At 38.6% G+C, this 20,223-nt stretch overlaps 1 protein-coding gene across 2 annotated transcripts in view; it reads left to right on the top strand.

Annotated features, from left to right (window-relative positions):
• Positions 1-20,223, top strand: part of LOC107658657 (band 4.1-like protein 1) — a 174,149-nt gene that overhangs the window by 22,938 nt on the left and 130,988 nt on the right. For both annotated transcript variants that reach the window (XM_016447302.1, XM_016447310.1), the window contains exon 2: positions 9,494-9,597. The gene's annotated coding sequence lies outside the window, so the exon portion shown is untranslated. The remainder of the gene's footprint in view (positions 1-9,493; positions 9,598-20,223) is intronic.

The raw sequence follows: 20,223 nt of genomic DNA on the forward strand, positions 1-20,223 counted from the left end.
GCACAGTCCCATGGCCGGTGAGGATTCCTGCTTACACTCCACACTCCACTTGAGTATTTCTCTGGACTTCCAGGCGATGGTGGGTTGATGTTTAGAGAGCCAGGGGCGTCCCAGAACGATGTCCACGATGGCCTCCTCCAGCACCAGTAGCAAGAGCCGTTCGGTGTGGAAACACCCAATCCGTAGAACGACCTCGGGCGTGCGGTGCTGCACCAGCCCCTTGCCCAGCGGCTTTCCCTGGACAGTGGTGATCTGGTAGGTAGTGCTGAGGGTGAGGTGGACGGACGGATGAATCCCTGTTGCAAGGCTTCGTGAACGTACTCCTCCATAGCGGCTCTCTCCGGGATCGACAGTTGATAGACGTGTCCTTTGGGTAATTGGGCCCCAGGCAGCAGGTCAGTGGCACAGTCCCATGGCCGGTGAGGTGGAAGGTGAGTGGCTGCGACCTTGCTGAACACGTCCTGGAACGCCTGATATTCGGGAGGAATAGGAGTGATTTGCGATGAATCTGGGCTTTCCACTGAGGTGGAACAGACAGAGAGGTAGGTTCGGACGGAAATCAGGATAGGCATAGGATGACTTCGGGCGTGCGGTGCCGCACCAGCCCCTTGCCCAGCGGCTTTCCCTGGACAGTGGTGATCTGGTAGGTCGTGGCATTTTTGCAGCGGGGAATTTGTAACTGACGCTCCGGAGTCCACGAGGATTTTGACTGAAAAGGATTGGGTGTGATAAATTATAAGAGCATTTATATGAGGCATGCAAGACACATCAGGAGTGATCTGGATAGTACTCACCGCTGGGCGTGGTGGACGAACGGGACAGGTGCGGAGCTGGTGCTCATTGGATACACAGTAGAGACAGAGTCCACGGGTGAGTCCCCGAGATCGTTCCGTGGACGATAGATGGTAACTATCCGTGATCATGGGCTCTGGTGCGGGAGATGAGAGGCTGGGGGGGGTGACAGTCCGATACCGATCAAACAAAGGGTTCCGGTGAGGATGTGCTCCGCGGATCCATGAGTCCTTGTTGTATTCCGTTTTTAGAGGGGCTTGTCCTTCTGTCACACCCGGGACAAGGAGGCAAACAGGCAGAGTAAATCAGGTTGGTTAGTTTATTAAAGAAACTGAGGAGAAGCTTCCAACAGAAAATAAACAAACTGAGGAATTAATGGAAGCAGAGAACACAGTCTTATCTGGGGTCGACAATCTAGTCCTTCGGCCGAGAGCTGAGGAATCCTAGGCTTGACAGGCGGGGAGGTAGGCAAGGAACCCGTGCTGAGATGCTTGTAACCTTGAGACCAGCCGACGAGTGACTGAGGTGAGTGTGCTTTTGACTGGTGTGGTAAGTGGGTGCAGGTGTCCGTGATTAATAATCAGGTGATTGTGAGCGGGTGTAGGAGGCTGATTCAGCTGGTGAGGCAGGTGTTTCCGTGACACATAACATGGCCAGTTAAGATGGACTCTGTAAATGCAAAGATATATTTGCTGTTTCGTTTATTTCCTGACAATGTAAGTCTATACTCATTCAAGCAAAGTTGATTATTACTTCACTGTTTAGCCTATTAAACAACACATGTAGTTCAAAACAAATTACCCCACTTATGCAAAGTTGATAGACTCCCTTGTCATTAATTTTAATGCTCTCCATTTGAAAACATTACATTTACTTTGCCTATTGTTAATATTAGTGTCACTACTGCTGTTGTTATAAATAAATAGATGCAATGTTTTTATTGTTTAATATGGAGATGAAATTTTGGTAAATAGATTTCCAATCTAATCAACAATTCTATAACAAACACAACATTTAAACGTAAAATGATGTCCTGATATAGCTTTTGTAGCAACTTCACCACCATCTTGAAGTACTATAACCTGTGACGTCACAGGGTTGGTTGACAAAGTAAGGCAATCGAGATTGTACAGAGCCCTGGACATGACATATGGGGGAAAAATTTAAGATATTGTGTCCACAAATTAAGAATTGAATCCCACAACTTAATTTGTTCTCCTATTTTAGTTAAATCATGGGAAAATTGTACTAATTAGTTCCTTCATTTTATTTTAGCAAGGAATGGAGTTATTGAAATGTGGTCACAAATGAATAAGTTGTAGGAATGAATTAACAAGTTGTAGGAATGAATGATTAATACCTATTTTTTTCTGCTATCAATTTTTTCCATCATGTGCGGGGGGCTGCATAGCACATTTCACACACACCAATAAATCAGTTTTGCTTTTCCTAGTAGAGCAGCATCCAATATAATTATATTTTCTGACCATTTACAAACAGTGTCACATGCTTTCAAATATTGGGAGAAAGCATAATGTTATGAGACAAGAGATGGGCTCTGCAGCCATCTCAAGAGGAATTATCTTTGTGGAGAAACATAATTAAACTTGACTTATTTCCAAAATTTCTATTGCTTTCCATGTTCTTTGCATTGGACTTTTTGTATTGTTTCTATTTTAAAGTTCTTTGAAAGTTTGAATCGGATTAAAAGTGTACTTTGTACAATGTGAATAATTTGCATAAATATTGAAATTAAAAATGAATTTTACAGTGGTAAAGCAAAGGTCAAGAGAGTCATTAACTAAACTGCGGTAAACATGAATTATGTCATCTTCAGTCTGCTTTTCTGTGAAAATTCTTCTGTATGAGTGGCTTCTTAAAAGCAGGCAGAAACCTTTTAAAATGATTCATCCATAATTACCATCTCAAAAGATCCATTTTGCTGCCATAGAGGTTTGTTAGCTTTAAAGGTCATCTTTCACACACTTTCATACTGTAGCCACACAGTCTAAAACATCCCAGACTGAATTACCTTTATATGAAGATACAAGAATCCATAGCTGAACTAAGGACATTTGATTTTAGTCAAGGATTGTGGTATTTCAGCTTCAAAGAGCCATTGGAGTTCCTTTAGCTATAACGTGCCATAGTTAAAGGAACACTCCACTATTTTTGAAAATAGGCTTATTTTCCAACTTCCCTAGAGTTAAACAGTTGAGGTTTACCGTTTTCGAATCCATTCAGCCGATCTCCGGGTCTGGCGGTAGCACTTTTAGCTGCAGCTTAGCATACCGCCAGACCCGGAGATCGGCTGAATGGATTCGAAAACGGTAAAACTCAACTGTTTAACTCTAGGGAAGTTGGAAAATGAGCCTATTTTCAAAAATAGTGGCGTGTTCCTTTAAAGGTTTCTGACCATCTCTTTGTATTTACATTTATTCATACATCAGCAGATCTTGGCATGCTCACTATTATGGTATAATTGAATACAGCACACAGAAATGGTTTTGCTTTGATTTCAATTCCCACTGATAGTGCCCCAAAATTGAGAAAAGGCCATTTTGATTGGATATGATCAACTATGAGCACTGTTTTGAGAAAAACAAAACTACTCTCTAGGTCTCTGGGATCATACCACAGGCTCCAAACAGGTTAGACTGGTTTCTCCTGGGGTGTAGTATGCTGCCAATAAAATTGTAATTATGTTTCTTTCCACATATATCAGTATTTTAGGATTACATAAAGCATTGTAATACATGCTGAAATTCAGTATGCCTTTTCTAAGGATGGGAATTGTAAAGAATTTGAAGGTGATGAAATTTCTTTTTATTTTAAACTTCTTTCTCCTAGCCAAGCAGAGACAACTATAAGTGTTGTAGGTTCACGTCTCTAAAAAGTACATAGCCTGCTTGTAGCTTGAACAGTAGAGCATGACTTTAGCAGTGCCAAGATGGGTTTGATTCCCAGGGAATGCCCAAAAACTTGAAAAAGATGGCGGCGCGTTCACACGCTGCGGCTTCTCTCTCTCCCGACAGAAAATTGACAATAAAGCAGACTTGACTTGACTTGACTTGAAAACTGATCAAATGCGTTTCTTGAAAGCAGTGTTAGTTGCTTTGGATGAAATTGGCCAAATGGCCTGAATTTGGGGATTCTTTAATTAACAGGTTCCTCAATGATTCCATTCATAATTCTTGTAGTATTTTCGAAGAACTGATTTAATTCTCACAGGCTGATTTACACATCGATTACACTGATCTCATTACCCTTAAGTAAACAAACTGATAACTCATCAGTTTCAAGACTGATTTGTAAAAATAATTTAGAAAGAGTCATGAGAGCTTCATTAAAATGAAACAGCTCATAAGAGCCAAAATAGAATGACTGCACTATATGTATGTTGCTGCTTGTAAACCAGAAAGAATAATACAATAGATGTCTTAATTTAGCTTGCAAACGCTCAGGTAAAACATAATTTATTTTGCCGTGGCACTGCAGATTGAGATAATTAGATCTGACAGATAAACTTGTGCGTCGACTTTTGTCATTTCAAATGTGACAAAACTTTACAGTTTCATTTATGTTGTCATTGTTATGGCTAATTAACATTTGTTTTCCTTTGTTGCCATTCAACAGAACAACAGGACCTTTGTCTGACTCAAACAACAATCAAAAATATTAACAAAACAGATTTAAATAAAGAAATCAATTTTAGGCAAGATGAATACTTGGATTAGAATAAATAAATACCAAAACAAGTGAATATGCGTCTCAAACAGTGATCTTTGATAATACTTTAGTCACTATGATTACAGATGATAAAATACAGGTTTGACTTGGGTAGCACATTCATACAGACAATACTCAAGCTGTTGTTGTATGCTGCTGTGTGAACAAGACATTTCGAGACTCACACCTGTAAGTAAATGTGTTTATCAATCCCAAAAACGGACAGTGTAAACATGTTATGGCACAAGATTTATCATTTAAAAAGCTTAGTTAAATATATTTTAATATATCATGTGTTGATCAATGAGGAACTCTTGTTTTATAGTTTATAACCATGAACTTAACTGTATTAGCCAAGTCCCTCTTGTGGATTCATGCACAGGGGGGAACTCAGGTTTATAACCATGAATCTTATTGTATCAGCCAAGGCACTGTGGATTTCTGCACAGTCAAATGCTTTTTGGGTGGGAAAAAAATGACATGTAGTTTTATATACATGCCAGCAGTATGTTCTGAAAATTCACTTAAATGACAGCGTGATGGTTGTTATTGTTCCACATAGTTCTACCAAATCTTCTGTCAGCAGAGAAACCTGCCTATTTGCTCTGAGAACACACACCACTAACTGTGTGAACACATGTGAAAGCAGACACGTGTTCTCACACATGCTCCTCAGCATGCAAAGATGCCTTGTGGGGCTACACGCCCTGTCTCTTCTGCTGGAACGCACATATATATATATATATTTATGTGTGTGTGTGTATCAATCAGAAGCAAGGGAGGCAGTGCCTTCTCAAAGTATTGGATGAGAAAAAATTTGTAGTACAAAAATAAAACAAAGCCAATATTACAAAATATAACATTAAAAAGTTTATAAATCACTCGTTTTTCTAAAGAAACATTGTCCAACAGCGACACCAGCAGGTAAAGTTACAGCGGGAGTCCGCGGCTCTCTCTGTCCTTCCCTGAGCCCATTGAGTTTTAACAGACCCCCTAAAGTGTGCGGTGAGTTTGGTGGGGGGTAATTGAGAATGAATGGGGAAAAATCCTGTGAGAGGAGGCAATGCCTTCATCGCGATATGATTGGATATGACTGGTTATGTTCGGCTGTGATTGGTTTGTGCGATAAATTCCACCTCTTGTGCTCGTGTGCGTTCCGTGTTCAGGAATCAGTCTGAATGAACAGCATAATGGCGTTAATGGGGAGACTAATTTAAAAAAGTCAGTAAACAACTCACACACTTAGATATAACCTCTTTGTTACGTCAACATAAGACTTGAAATGGCCTGAAAACATGATCTTTGGGAGTATTTAGTGAGTAATCAGCTTGGTGAAATTTAGTTTAGTTAGCTTGGTGAAGTAAATCTCTGTGACCATTATTTACCGAGCTTTGATGACTGATGATCTGAAAAATAAAAAAAAAATGTAAAAGTTAACTATTAAAAAGAATAGCTGAACATAATTTCACAAATAAAATATAGCCTATTGTTTAAATTGTTACTGCCTTGAGTTATTATTAGTTATTATCTTACTGTCTCAATTGTTAAAATTTTCTTCTTGTCAATCCACCACTTCACATTTACAACTGCGTGTTTGCTTATCGATGATTTTCGCATTGGTCTGAACAAAAACTGCAGATGGGCTGATTGAAAATGCAAATTCATTCTCTGCCAGCAGGAGGCATGTTTGGAGCTGCAGAATATAGCGGTTTCCCCAGTAACAGCTATACAATAAGCAGCGCTGCGCTCATAAACGCTATATTTTCAGGCATTACAGGCAAGATAAAATTAAAATGTTATCGAAACTTTTCTCAAGGCAGTCGGTTCCCTTCAGAGATACATTCAAATAAAAACACTCTTGCTGCATTTTGACTTTGAAAAGTGCAGCACTCATATTTATTAAAATAAATCCATTTGAAGTTTAATCGTCACATTCAGCCATAACGATTCTTTTCTGTCCATCCCCAAATTTAAAACCTTTTGAAATTAAAATTAGGAATTGATATAATTAGCACTAGATTATAGTGCTTATTATAGATTATATTAATTAGCACCCCATCCCCACCCAGTGCCGCCCCTGGCGGTAACCATAAGATAGCCTGTCGGACAGGGCGGTGATACATTTTGGTAGCCTAACTGGAAGACACAATAGTCCCGGGACGTCGGGCTAGCAATTTTGCAAGCCCTGCAAACATTGCTAGGAAGACTTTTCCAGAGCTTGTGCGCTAAATTGGAAAAGCATTTACCGCTCGATTTTGATATTCCAGGTATTAAATTGGGAAAGCCTCTACCGCTCGATTTTGATATTCCATGTATTAAACTGGCCAGAATTTTGAGACTGCCATACATGTGAAAGACTATAATGCGATAAGAGCTCGCTCACGTTCTGAGAAGCTAAACCATTTAGAGCTTTGTAAGTAATGTATGCAATGTTCAATAGGGAGCCAGTGCAGTGTTGAGAGAACCGGGCTAATATGGTCATACTTCCTGGTTCTTGTGAGAACTCTAGCTGCTGCATTATGGACCAGCTGGAGTTTATTAAGTTTGCAGTACAACCACCTAGTAAAGTTTTACAGTAATGTAGACTTGAGGTTAGGGCTGGACAATAATTCAATATCAATATGTATCGCGATCTTGAGGTCATGAACGTATGAATGAACTTTTCTGCATGTCATTGAGAGCATATGTCATAATTTAAATGTATTTTTAAGACAGAAAATGTGGTTTTACAAATGCAAGAGATGTGGCTTTCAAATGAAAGATTGCTATCAAATAACACACCCAAATTCCTAACTGACGATGAAGACTTGACAGAGTAGCCATCAAGTGTTAGAGAGTATTCTAGGTTATTGCATCTTTATGTCTGTTTGTGGGTTTTACAAATATTTAACCAATGAAAAGCATTCAAATGCACTTGTGACTAAACCTCGTAACACCATTGGATCCTCAAACTGTCAGCAAAACCTCATGCTTGAGACCTAGATGTGCACTCAGATGTGGCTGTTCTAATGACGGACAAAACACACATTGCTGTCAGTTACTGGTCAAAAACCTTGAGCTAACTCCATTTGAGCTTGATTTTCATGAAATGTTAATATTATAATAGCACATGCAAGTGTCTGATCATATAAAAACCCACAATACCAACTCTGATGATGCGGTGTTTAATTATAAAGAAAACGTCTCCAGGTTACGCATGTAACTATGGTTCCCCGAAGGGAACGAGACGCTACGTCGAAACGCTACGGGAATGCCTCCAGTGTGACCACGCTCTGAATGAGATGCTGCGTCTCGTTCTCTTCGGGGAACCATGGTTACGTGCGTAACCTGGAGACGTTCCCCTTCAGGAACTCGAGCTGCGTCGAAATGCTACGGGAACGAGAATGCCCATGCCGCCAGACTTGCAAATCCCTGCCTAGTGTGGAAGAGCACAACTGAGGCGAGAGAAAAGGGAACCAGGAATGGCTAAAGTATGTGGGGCCCGCCGTCCCGAAGGCCAACTTCTGGAGGAGTGAGCCTTGACCCCCGAAGGAGAGGGGAGATCAGAGGGCTCAAGGCTATAGAGTAGCATCCTGATCCACCACTTAGCATGAGCTTCTCTGACCGGAGGCCTCAGCCTCAGCGCACCGCGGAGGAAACGTGTAAGAAGAGGGTGTCTTCCCACTGAATGGGCACCGTAAATGCTGCTCATAATAGTATAGACATAATGCTTGTGTCAACAGTAAAGCTGCTCATTATAATATTAGGCAAAGTATGCTTGTGTAACTGATGCTTGTGCAACTGGCGAGCTCATCGACGCCTTCGAGAGCTGACTCTGCGTGTTTTGCTCCCAAGCAGACAACACACAAAATGTGTGTATCCCCACCCGAAATGTAGCGCGGCAGGGAAGAACACACAGCCTGAGATGCTGCCCGCTCTCGCCATATGTTTGTCTACATTCGTATTGGTCAAATAAAGAGTGATAATGGACAGACAACACCAAATAAGACTGACACACACAGAGCGCTTGCTGAATGACAGAAAGCTGACGCCGGTTTCACCGCACATGCTTTTATGCTTCCTGGTCGCTACGTCACCCTGCCCATGACGTCTCGCCCATCAGTTGGACTGATTACACGTGATTCAGAGCGTGGTCACGCTGGAGGCGTTCCCGTAGCGTTTCGACGCAGCTCGAGTTCCTGAAGGGGAACACATTTTTGTTTGTTTGATTTTACATTTCCTGAAAGTGGTAGTGGTTTTGGACATACAAGTTTTCCGCCCGACAGCGATGTTATGTAAATTTGTTGTTTTATCATACTACTTTTAATATAATATCCCGTTTTAATATGCCATTTGAAGCAATGCAATTTTGCTATATTTCAGTGCTTAGTAGTGTGCCGTGAGATTTTTTACTCATCAAAACTATGCTGTGGTTAAAAAAGGTTGGGAAACACTGCACTACAGTATTGTTTATTTACTAACACTTTCCAAGAGTTTGTGAACTCTGCCAGTGTCACTCAGTTACTTTCTGTAAACAGCGTGTGGCACACTTAAGTGTGTGTTTATAGAGTTTATAGACCCAAATTTGTTTTAGCATGTTCAAGTCAGCCTTTTATGTTCTTCTTGGTCAAGAGTGGCATTCGGCAAGGTGTCTTTAGTGGAGTTAGTTTTGCATCAAATACATTCTTTTTAGTTGGTAATCGAGATCTGGCAACAATGCACTTTTACACTTAGGCAAGCAATTTGTGGACAGCTTTTCTTGTGCATGAAATCACCCACATGCAAACAAACCAATGTGAACCCCAAAATCTTCTTTAATGGGTGTGGGATTTAATGGTTATGTTCATAATGTTTCTTATTGATTGAATGCGCCGCTGCAAGTAACTAATACAAAAAAAAAAAAAAAACAAGTTATGTATTTGTATTGAAAAGGTACCTTGAATGCAGTTGAAGGTGGAGTGTGTAATAATGATTTCAAATTGTTTTTAAACAGGTTTCCCAATTACTCCCCCAACTGCCACTGGTCAGCCAAAAAGTAGTCCTGCCCCAAAATCTCTTGTGGCCTGTAGTACAAAGTGGGTTTAACCATCTGTCCAGGTGAGTCTAATGTAACTGTATTTCCCTCTGTATTTTTTTTTTTTCTTTTTTTTTTTACAAAAACACAACAGTGGTAATGGTATCTCATAACAGCATGTACAACCAAATATAAGTTTACTTTTATCTTTAGATATACATGTTCAAACATAAAATGCAGTAAACAAATATATGAATAAAATAAATAATAATAATAATAATAAAACTGGGCATATCTGAGTAAATAAATAACAGGGATATTTTATAGACCAAGGAATTGAGAGGATCTATTAGTTACTGAGTAACTTCAAGAAAGTTCCACAGAGAAGATCAAGTGCACCAGAAAACATCTGATCTTTGATGCAGATCATAAGTTAGTTTTTCCAGGGGTAAAAGAGTAGAAGCCTGACTTGTCCACATATTGACTGAGGGTATCTGAGGAGTTGACCATAGCAATACAATACATCTGTATTTTCTTTACCATGAAGATGAATATGATTTTACTAAATTCTACAGCCATAGTGCACCATAGCAGACAGAGTTGCTTCATGGCTAACCTGCTTTAGGGCAGGTTATGTTTTCAATCACAAATCACAAACTGATATTGGGCCAATCAACCGTGAGCACAGTCACATATCTCTGAAACAATAAGCCAACTTCACCTGTATTTCTCGTTCTAAATTAAAGTGTGCTTCACAGCTGTGCTTCAAATGAATGTTAGAATTTTTATAATAGAATTTAACCTGCAAATATATATTATTATTTTGATGTTAGTATTATCATCATCATCAACATCATCCATAATCATTTGTATATATCTATATATAGATTATATAACATTTACAGTGTTACATTAACAGTTGCTTCTGAGCCGTTTATTATTTTTGTTTAGAGAAAATTTCATTGCATTCTCTGTTCAAATACCTACTCTGACTAAAAAACAATCTATAAACTTGCAAGAAAGGTGGATTACATATTAATTTGAAAATATTAAAGACATACGCAGGATTTGTTTTCTGCCATAGGTGTTTGCAAGTGTTTTTTTTTCCCATCAGGGATCTGTTCATGAATCATTCACAAATACATCACATAGGCTACTAGGCAACCTTACAGCATGTGCATACACTGACATAATGTACAGTACTGTCACGAATCCTGTCCATGGACTTCCGTTAAATCACCACCAGAGGTCACCCTTCCATTACATTGACTCTCGCACTACACAAACTGTTGCATGTCATCCCGGACTACATATCCCATCATCCATTGCACTGATTGCACACAGCACTGATTGCACACAGCTGTAACCAATCACACATTCACTATATAACACTCACTCAAACAACCATTCACTGCCGAGTATTGTTTAGCGCTTTGCAGGTGGGTCCGCACGTCTCTCGTCTTGTCGGCTCCGTTACAAGTACATGTACACTCTAGTTGTTTCCGGTTAACTGAATGGCCATGAAAGAAAAAATAAAGAGGGGGGTAACTGAAGAATTGATTGATTAACTTCAAATATTGCAGTAGACCTCGGCATATACTGGAATTTACTGAACTTGAGTTTATTGAGATGATCATAGACAGGACTATAGGAGAGGATAGAAAAGCGGCAGATGTCCTGCTGGTACCATCAACTTTGGCTTTTGTAAATTCAGTCTCTGTAGCCAGAGGTTGCCAGGAAGCATCATCTATGCTGGAGAGGGAGGAAGTGAACTTTTATCTCCATTCCTGCAATGTCAACTTCTCATTTTTACCATGAGCACATTTGACAGTCTGGCTTAGTGAAATATAGCTGCTGTGAAAAATGCGATTAAGATGCGATTTCTATTTTTCCTTTTCTTTAGTGTGTTATGTAGCTATTTGTGCATGTATAAGATCTGCAGAGTTACAAAGCTCAAAGTCTCCCACAAAAGGATTTATTCTATCTAAAAGAGAAGGCTGATCCAGACCAGGCTAAAACGCCTCATTCAAACACACCCCCACATCTCTGTCACGATGTAGAAATATTTGCATAATGCCGGCCAAATGCTCATGCAAAGAAAGAAGGCGTGGTTTCAGGAACCGCAGTAGTGTTGATGCAGCCATGTCAGGGAGACGCTGTGTGTTTTTGTGCGAAAGCAAAAGCACTTTATGTGGCAGCAGACTGTGCTTGTCGGAAGGCGTGGCTTTGTAGAAAACGACACGTTTGAGAGAGGCTGGGCATAGAGGAACTACAATAATGTACTGTATTTGAAAAATAATGTGTTTTTTGAACATTAAAGCATGTCAACATATTCTGTTACACCAAATACACAAAATAATGATCTTTAAAATAGCATCATATGACCCCTTTAATGTTAACAGATTCCTCAGTTTAAAAGTGAAGTATGCTACTTATTTAGTCCATTTTTTGTCACAAGTTTTTACTAGTCTTTACTAACTATGCTGGGGTGTCTTTCCCAAAAGCAGCTATGGTCACAAGTTCTGTCATTACCAATAGAGTTCAATGGAACTTGTGATTATAGTTAGCTAACAGTGCTTTTGGGAAATGCATCCCTGAGCTGTCAAGTGAAATGCAGCAGATGGGGGAATATAATTTAACATCTCCTATAGAATATAAAGCAAATAATAAAAAATATATTTTTTAACCTAACTGATGCAGTGTGTAGCTTTTCATTTCTTAAACAACCATGTCGGAAAATTTATCCCTGGCCATATTCCAGGATGACAGTTCCAAAATTCACTGGCTCAAATCGTGAAAGAGTGGTTCAGGGAATATGAGGAATCATTTTCACACCTGAATTGGCCACCTCAACCTCATTGAAAGTCTTTAGGATGAGCTGGACTAGACTTTACAGAGTTGTGTGATCTTGACCAAAAATTGTTACAACCCTTGATGGAAATAAATGTAAATGTTGGTGCAATCTTTATATATACAGTGGTGTAAAAAGTGTTGGCCCCCTTCCTGATTTCTTATTTTTTTGCATGTTTGTCACACTTTAGAATGTATTTTTTTACACTTCAAATCTATGGTTTATTTATAAAGATTGCACCTTTTTAAAAATTTGCTCACATGTTTTCAGAGTTGTGAGGTCCAGGTGATCATCGGGCAGTCAGCGCTCTTGTACCCTGCCAAGGAAAGTCTTATCTTAACAAGTCCTTCTGACATTTGTTGCTAGCTCTGATGTCTACAGGCAGTCTATGGTCTCATTAATCTGTTGTTTGTTTAATGCTGTACTAGAGCGCTGCCTTTGTACTTTTGACTGAATTGTTTGCTTGTCTACAGATTTATTATGCTTGTATAATGGCTATTGTATATAAGCAATATCACACTCACAGTTATGGCAATATGGATCTGTAACAGGCTGCTGTCTGTATCGGTTGCTGATATTAGCTGTCAACATAAATATGAAAAAGGTATCATAAGGGAGGATTAATTTCAAGTCTCACATGTCCAGTGTTATTTGAAATCAAAGCAATTTGAAAGGAGAGAGTTTTCCACAGAGTGTAGTGAGACCTGTCAATCAAAGATGACATGAATATTTCACTGTCACACTAAGAACAATATTTAGTCATCCAGCAAGGAAATTAACAGGGAAGGAACAAAACTGCTGAAAAACATGACCTACTATGTGGTATACTCATTATGAGATAGTACATCATAAATTTACCATTGGACATACTACAGTTATTCACACTGTAAATGGTACCTTATGGAACACTGGGAAATACCTCAAGGAATGGTTTACTTCTAGAACAGTTTAATTAAATGTTTAGGTAGAACGTATAAACCCTTTAAGACAGACCTACCACAAGCTCTTAAAACAAGTTGTTAAAAGAATAGCTCACCCATCATGAAAAATTCTGTCATCATTTAGTCACCTTCATGTCATTCCAAATACATATACATTTCTTTTTTTCTGGTGTGCACACATTAATGCTTACTGTAGCAATGGAAGTGGTATTTGCCATAACTTTTTTCTTGATAATTTCTAATAATTGGAATCCGACTGTCAAGAATTAAAATGTTTATACACAAAATAGTAGGCAATTATAAATGCAAAATGATAATTTTATTTCCAAGATGATAACTGGACACCACACACTGACTTAAATATGCAACAAAGTGAGGACGTGACAACAATTTTTAATAGCATATTAATAGGTGTGTTTAACCATACATAATGTAGACACCATCTAGACATACATAAAGCTGCTTTTCTTCCACACCTATAGAAACTGCTTGGTAACTGGGTGTACCATATGTACATAGTACACCCAGTTATGCCCAACAATGTTTCCTGTCACATCCTTCACAAAGTACCACACCTATGATCAAGTATTTTCTTGTTGGAGGGAGGCAATGAATTACAGTACATGCCTGGCAGGACTATATTGAAATGAAATATTCTAATTGGGGTTTCTTCTAAACCTGTAACCTAAGTATTATATTCAGATTTAATTAAAATGTACTTTCTGACCCTGTTTATTTATCAATACACATTCTTGGTCTTATTGTTCATGATTTATCAGTGCATGTTACTGTGTTTTGTAAATTGTGAAATGTCTTTGTAATATTATATCAAAATGTAAAAACTTGTTCCTCTTCTTGACATCATCAAGGCTTGGTATTTTTCAGCCCCTATGATCACGTCCTAAAAATTTTTTTTTTGGTTACACTTTATTTTAAGGACCAAATCTTACTATTAACTAGTTTCTTATTAGCATGAAAATTATTAGCATATTCACTGTTTATTAGTAGGCTTATCAAGCACATATTAATGCCTTATTCTGCATGACCATGTTTTAGATCCCTTAATCCTACCCCACATCTAAACTTAACAACTACCTTACTAACTATTAATAAGCAGAAAATTGGGAGTTTATTGAGGCAAAAGTCATAGTTAATAGTTAATAGTGGGAATTGGACCTTAAAATAAAGTATGACATTTTTTTAATACTGTTTTATTTTTAGCTACTTAGAAATACTTCAGAAAAAACTTGCTGAAATTACTATGCACAATGACTGCTTCTTGTGTTTCTCTAACTTAAGACAAGCACTTAGTGTCATGACAGAGGAAAAGCAGCTTTGATGTATCATGTTAAACAGAACCAAAATCAAAAACCTAAGCTCACCTAAAACGTTAACACTGTTTGAGCCCTTAAATATTTAGACAAACATTGCCCATCAACCTAAAATGTTGCCCCCAAAATTATGGCGGAGTAATAATGCATGAGAACTAGAGAGTTAGAGAAACTGGCAAAGGCTGTCATAACAAATATTTAGCACTGTTTCACCCTCATCTGTGGTAAGCGGGCATTGGTTCATAATGTATGATTAAATGTCTAGTCAGGTTATGCATGCTATATGTAAGAATATCAAATGTAATGAGAGCCAACTACAGTTTAGTCCCTTATTTAAGACAATAAATTATGCATGAGGAATGAATTGAAGTAATAACAGTCCTCTGTAGTCTCCAAAAAATCTCTTGCTAAAAATCTTTACCATCAGTTAAGACAGGGATTTTCAAACCTGTCCTGGAGGAACCCCAGCCCTGCACATTTTGTATGTCTCCCTTATCAGACACACCCAATTCAGGTCTTGCTGTCTCTACTAATGAGCTAATGAGTTGAATCAGGTGTGTTAGATGAGGGAGACTTACAAAATGTGCAGGTCTGGGGGTCCTCCAGGACAGGTTTGAAAACCCCTGAGTTAAGATACACCATTGCATGGCCGAGGTTATGCTACGATTAAGAGTATGCACTTGATTGTAACGTTTATTATTATGCATGGTTTGTTCTGTGACTAGATATACGGTGTAAGAGCATTACAGTCAGTTGCTTCCCTCTATTCATCCTGCTATGTCTCTTTTCAAGTGTGACAGATGACAGATGCATGTATAATAGCAGAGAGTTTAAATTGCTCAGCAAGGCCAGCGAAATTAGATGGCTGGTTGTGGGAATAGATGCCCAAGATCAGTTTGTCTGGCTTTGATCTCAGCAGCTGTCTCTGGATGCGATAGCCACATTTCCACGGATATACAGTGTCATCTTACCCTTCAAACCAGGGGTGCCCAGTGCCTAGATCTCCAAGAACAGAATTGGGCACCCCCGCTTTAAACTGTAGATTGGTGTCACACAGCCAGCCTTTTGACTATTGGTATAAAGCCTGGTTCACTTTGCAGCTTATTTTTACCAAGTGCAACAGTTAAGGCATTAGTGTAATGGGCATCTCACATATCCATCATGGGTCCAGAATAAAATAATGGCTGCATACAAAGTCACAGCTTATCTTCTTGTTTATTCTCCACAGCACCGGTCCGGTGGCCACGCGGATTTGGGGTAAAAATGCTCCTGCACAATTAAACTAAATTTATTACGTCTGTTATGAATAAAGTGAAAATGAATTTAGTGTCAATTGCAGCATTAAGATCTGCTCATGTTGCACCTTATTTCTTTATACACGTTTTTTACAACGTTGTGCATTATGACCAGTCACACACAATTCTGTTGAGTTTATGGATGCAGTGGCTAATCAGAGGAGTTTAGATTAGTAATCGTTGGGATTTTGCGAATTCTCTCATCATAAACAACAAAGTGCAGATGTACGTACAGCTTCAGTTATTATAACAACAGTTTTTTTTTTTTGAGAGTGCTTAAACTCTCCATAGATTAGTGATAATGTTCTTCGCTCACTTTCTATATATAATTTATTTGCTGTTTAAATAACCATGGAAAACATTATAATTAACAACTTGCAATGTTTTTATTAAATTGTGATCACATTAAATACAAATTTATATAGAGCTATACAGGCACCTAGTGGCTACACCATGGCATTACATATGTTTTTTTTTTTTACTCCCACCAGAGGGCACTAATTTGCCTTCAAAAATCGAATTTTCAAGGCCTAGTCTATATTTTAACTGGAAATACTGCATTAATTGAAAAAATACTAAATAACAAATAGGAAAAAAAACGTATTATTTTCAATGGGGAAAATGAATAATTATTGCATAAATATTAACTGGCACCATAAAATTCTCTCAAAATACAAAAATGAAAAAGAAAAACATATTATTGAACAGAAATATATTACATTGATTTTCCTGGAAAAAAGTTTTCCAGGAAGGCTTTGGTCACTTTTGACTGCGAAGGTTCCAAGTGCGACCCAAAAATGAAGGGGATCAGAGGGTTTAACACTGCGTTTTTAACACTGAGAACCTCATCACTGGCCAAGCACACATTGATCTATATACAGCTTGATACCAACAGTTTGAGGACAAACAGCAGTGACACTGAGTAACTGTTTGTAGTGTGACAAAGTATATTTACAGAAGGCCTATAGAAGTGTCTCAAAGCTTTGCGCAGACCTGAGAAGAGGAGTTTGCCGTTGTTGTACCTTGTGACATTGAAAATTTTATATATATGATCTGCCCGGTGGAGCTGGTTTGTTGGTGGTAGCTTCAGCAATCTCTTCATCCAGGGCCCACTAGAGGGCACTGACAACTGTGGAAGGAGGAAGGAATATGTCTGGTTCTTGAAGAGAGGTGTAAGTGGAATGCATTCAGGTGACAATTAAGATGAACCTGATAAAGAACAAAGCCCACTGGGCCTGGCGAAGTTCTTCTGTCTTCCAGTTATTCGAGGTTAGGTTGGTCCATGATGAGTTGTACAGGGAAATCACACGGAGCTCTTGGTTGACGATATCATAGTTTTGTGCCACTGAGGTGAGTTTTATAAAATCATACAGAATGAGTTTTTTTTTTCTTTTTTTTTTTCTAAATCTAAGATAGCAGAACGTTTTGTGTGAGAGGTAGGATTAGGAGTAGTGGTAGGGTAAGGAGATAAAAAAATACGGTTTGTAAAATATTCAAATCATTACATTTATGGAATGTCCCCATAAAACATGGAAACCCAACATGTGTGTGTCTGTATTTACCTCTTAAAAGGGTGTGCCAAGTTACAGATATATTTGTTCATCAAGGTTCTGTAACATATGTATCTGCATTTATGTTCTTTATGTAATGTCTTATAAATGAGTGTAAATATTTAAATTACATTTTAAATTATGTGTATACAGTACAACACAGAAAAAATTGTTTGTAAGAGCATTAGCATGGGATCTCATGCTTAAAAGGAACATAATTCCGGCTGGCATGCAAAGAAAATATGCAAGTTTCCCTGCTGCAAATGCTAGCAGGAGTCTTTAGATGGAATTATGGTCCCTTCTGTCCAGGTAGGCAATGATCCAAGGCTGCTTGGGGCAATTTGCCTCATAAACCAGTATAAAGTAAGCAGCATCACACTACTAGTACAATGACTCATGTCTCTTAGTGCCTGGCATATAAACACACACTTCTTTTGTGTTTGATCTTAGAGAGTGTTTGATCTTATAGAGTGCAGTGTTCAGCTGTATTTAGTTTGAATGTATGCAAAGGAGAGGTGCTTTCTTTTAGCATATTACAAGAACAACAGATCTTTTGGAGGGCTGCCAAGTGAGTAGATATTTGCATACAACTTATCATAACAAAGGCAAAAAAACTGCTATATGCATATTGGCACAAGAACAGGGCCTTGCTGGTAGTGTTGTAGCATTTGACCAAGACTATTCTCAGTTTTTTTGAAGGTCTCTTGTCTTGGTATTGATCACAGTTGTACTCGGTCTTGTCTCTGTCTCAGACTAAGAGGACCCAGACCGCAACTGCAGGACTATCACTAAATTGTATACTGTGCAACTTTAAATGCGATCAATAACCTTCTAATCCATTTTGATTAATTTGAGTAAAAATATGTTTTCTTTAGCAAGAAAGTGGCAAGATTGAAGGACAAATTATTCAATTTCCCGGTCAAACTCCACATATTAGAAGATTAAACCAAAAAAGTAAACTAGAGATTCCTATTAATCATCTGCTTTTAGACTCCAAAAACACTTACACTGACAAGCTACGCAATATCGCGTTCATAATCGAATGGGACTCATCTGTGATTATGAACGCGATATAGCAGTGATCTACGGCTCTGTGTATTAAATGCCACTCCATCTGAAAGCATGTGATGGAGATTTACTATTCACAGAACCAGCTTTACTGACGAGATGCGCATGACAATCACACGCGATTTATCGTGCAGCCCTAAGTTTGTTTGTTGATCACAAAGTACAAAATAGACGAGGAAAACTAGGATGCTGGGTGTATTCAAAGCGCCGCCATTACTGTCTAGAGTGCGTGGAATGGTGCACTGTGATTGGTTGAGCGGATATATCGCATTCTGCAGAGAAGGGAGACTGGTGTTTGTCGCAGTTTGGAAAGAAAGGGAGAAAACATGACAAAATAACTCGGCGTGTATCGCATTTTGCGTAAAATTAAAAATGGACTTTTCAATACCGACCAGATTCAATACTGATTTTGGCAGAAAGTCAATTTTTAAAAAATGGCTTTGATCGCGTTTTGGAACGGGTGACCCCGAATAGTCGAAGATTCGATGCTTCGATAGGCGGAGCCTGATTCGTCTACCAATCTCACAGTTGAATATTCACGGGTGTTATGATCATTCTGTTTTGGCTATAAGGGGGTGCTCAAATGTCTGATTTCACATAGAACTACCGGTTTTCAACTTAACGTGCGTGAATAAATCCAACCACCCCTATAGATTTAAGTTTCACTTTCCATAATCCGTGACCGACAGAGGAGCATCTTGGCGGCAGCGATTTAAATCTTTAGCAAGACTCAAATTGACACAGGCATAGTGAAGGAAAGGATTTTTTCGTTCAGGTAGGGTGATTTCAAAACATTTCAGCTAGTTTATATATATCGTGTATATATTATTTATCTCGTATAAGATGCATTTTGTTGAGTTGCGCTGCAGTAAAGCGCTTCATTGTAGTACTACGGTGATTATCTCTTCAGCGCGCAGCAGGAGCAGGACAAACAACAATGCAGAATATTAATAACTATGACTGGGACTGTCATATACATAACATTATAAAGAGAACACTATTATAATAAAACACTGTGAATGTTTAGTTGCCGTGTTTCTGCATGTTGTTGCATGAAGAAAGCGTCAACAAAAGGAGTTCATTCAGAGCCGTGCAGACACGTTCATGTGCATTCGGGCCCTTTTTGCAGATAGCCTATAAGTCGTAATATTAACATTATGTTGTATAAATAACGAAGCGTATTCTACTGTCATATACATGTTATAATGAGAGCACCGTTGAAAAAAAATGTTGTGAATTCTTAGGGTTTCGCTGACGTTTAATGTTAACTAGCCTATCTTTAATCAAAACATAAAACATTATTTTTGTATCTTCGAATCGTCCGTTACACATTTTCCCTGTGTGTTAACGTTAGTAATTATGACTGTCGAATGTTTGACTTGACTCTTGGTAATGTATTTTGCCCCCTGCCCCCAAACATATGATTCGACTATCAGTCGACTATCGGCAAGATTCGAAAATTCCGATTGACTAAAATTCTTAGTCGAGGACACCCCTAAATCAGACATAAAACAGCATCAAAACTGTGTAACATTATGGAATAAAATGTCGACCCATGAAGAGCTTTGGGGTGCTGATCGACTCCATCTACGTTTTGATTATCATTCTGAACCCATAGTCTTTTTTCAGATTTTTTTTTTTTGTTACTTCATTACTACTTTTGGATGCGGCTC

The sequence above is a fragment of the Sinocyclocheilus anshuiensis genome, unplaced genomic scaffold (assembly GCF_001515605.1).
Source record: "Sinocyclocheilus anshuiensis isolate Anshui unplaced genomic scaffold, SAMN03320099.WGS_v1.1 scaffold1957, whole genome shotgun sequence".
NCBI classification, from domain to species: Eukaryota; Metazoa; Chordata; class Actinopteri; order Cypriniformes; family Cyprinidae; genus Sinocyclocheilus; species Sinocyclocheilus anshuiensis.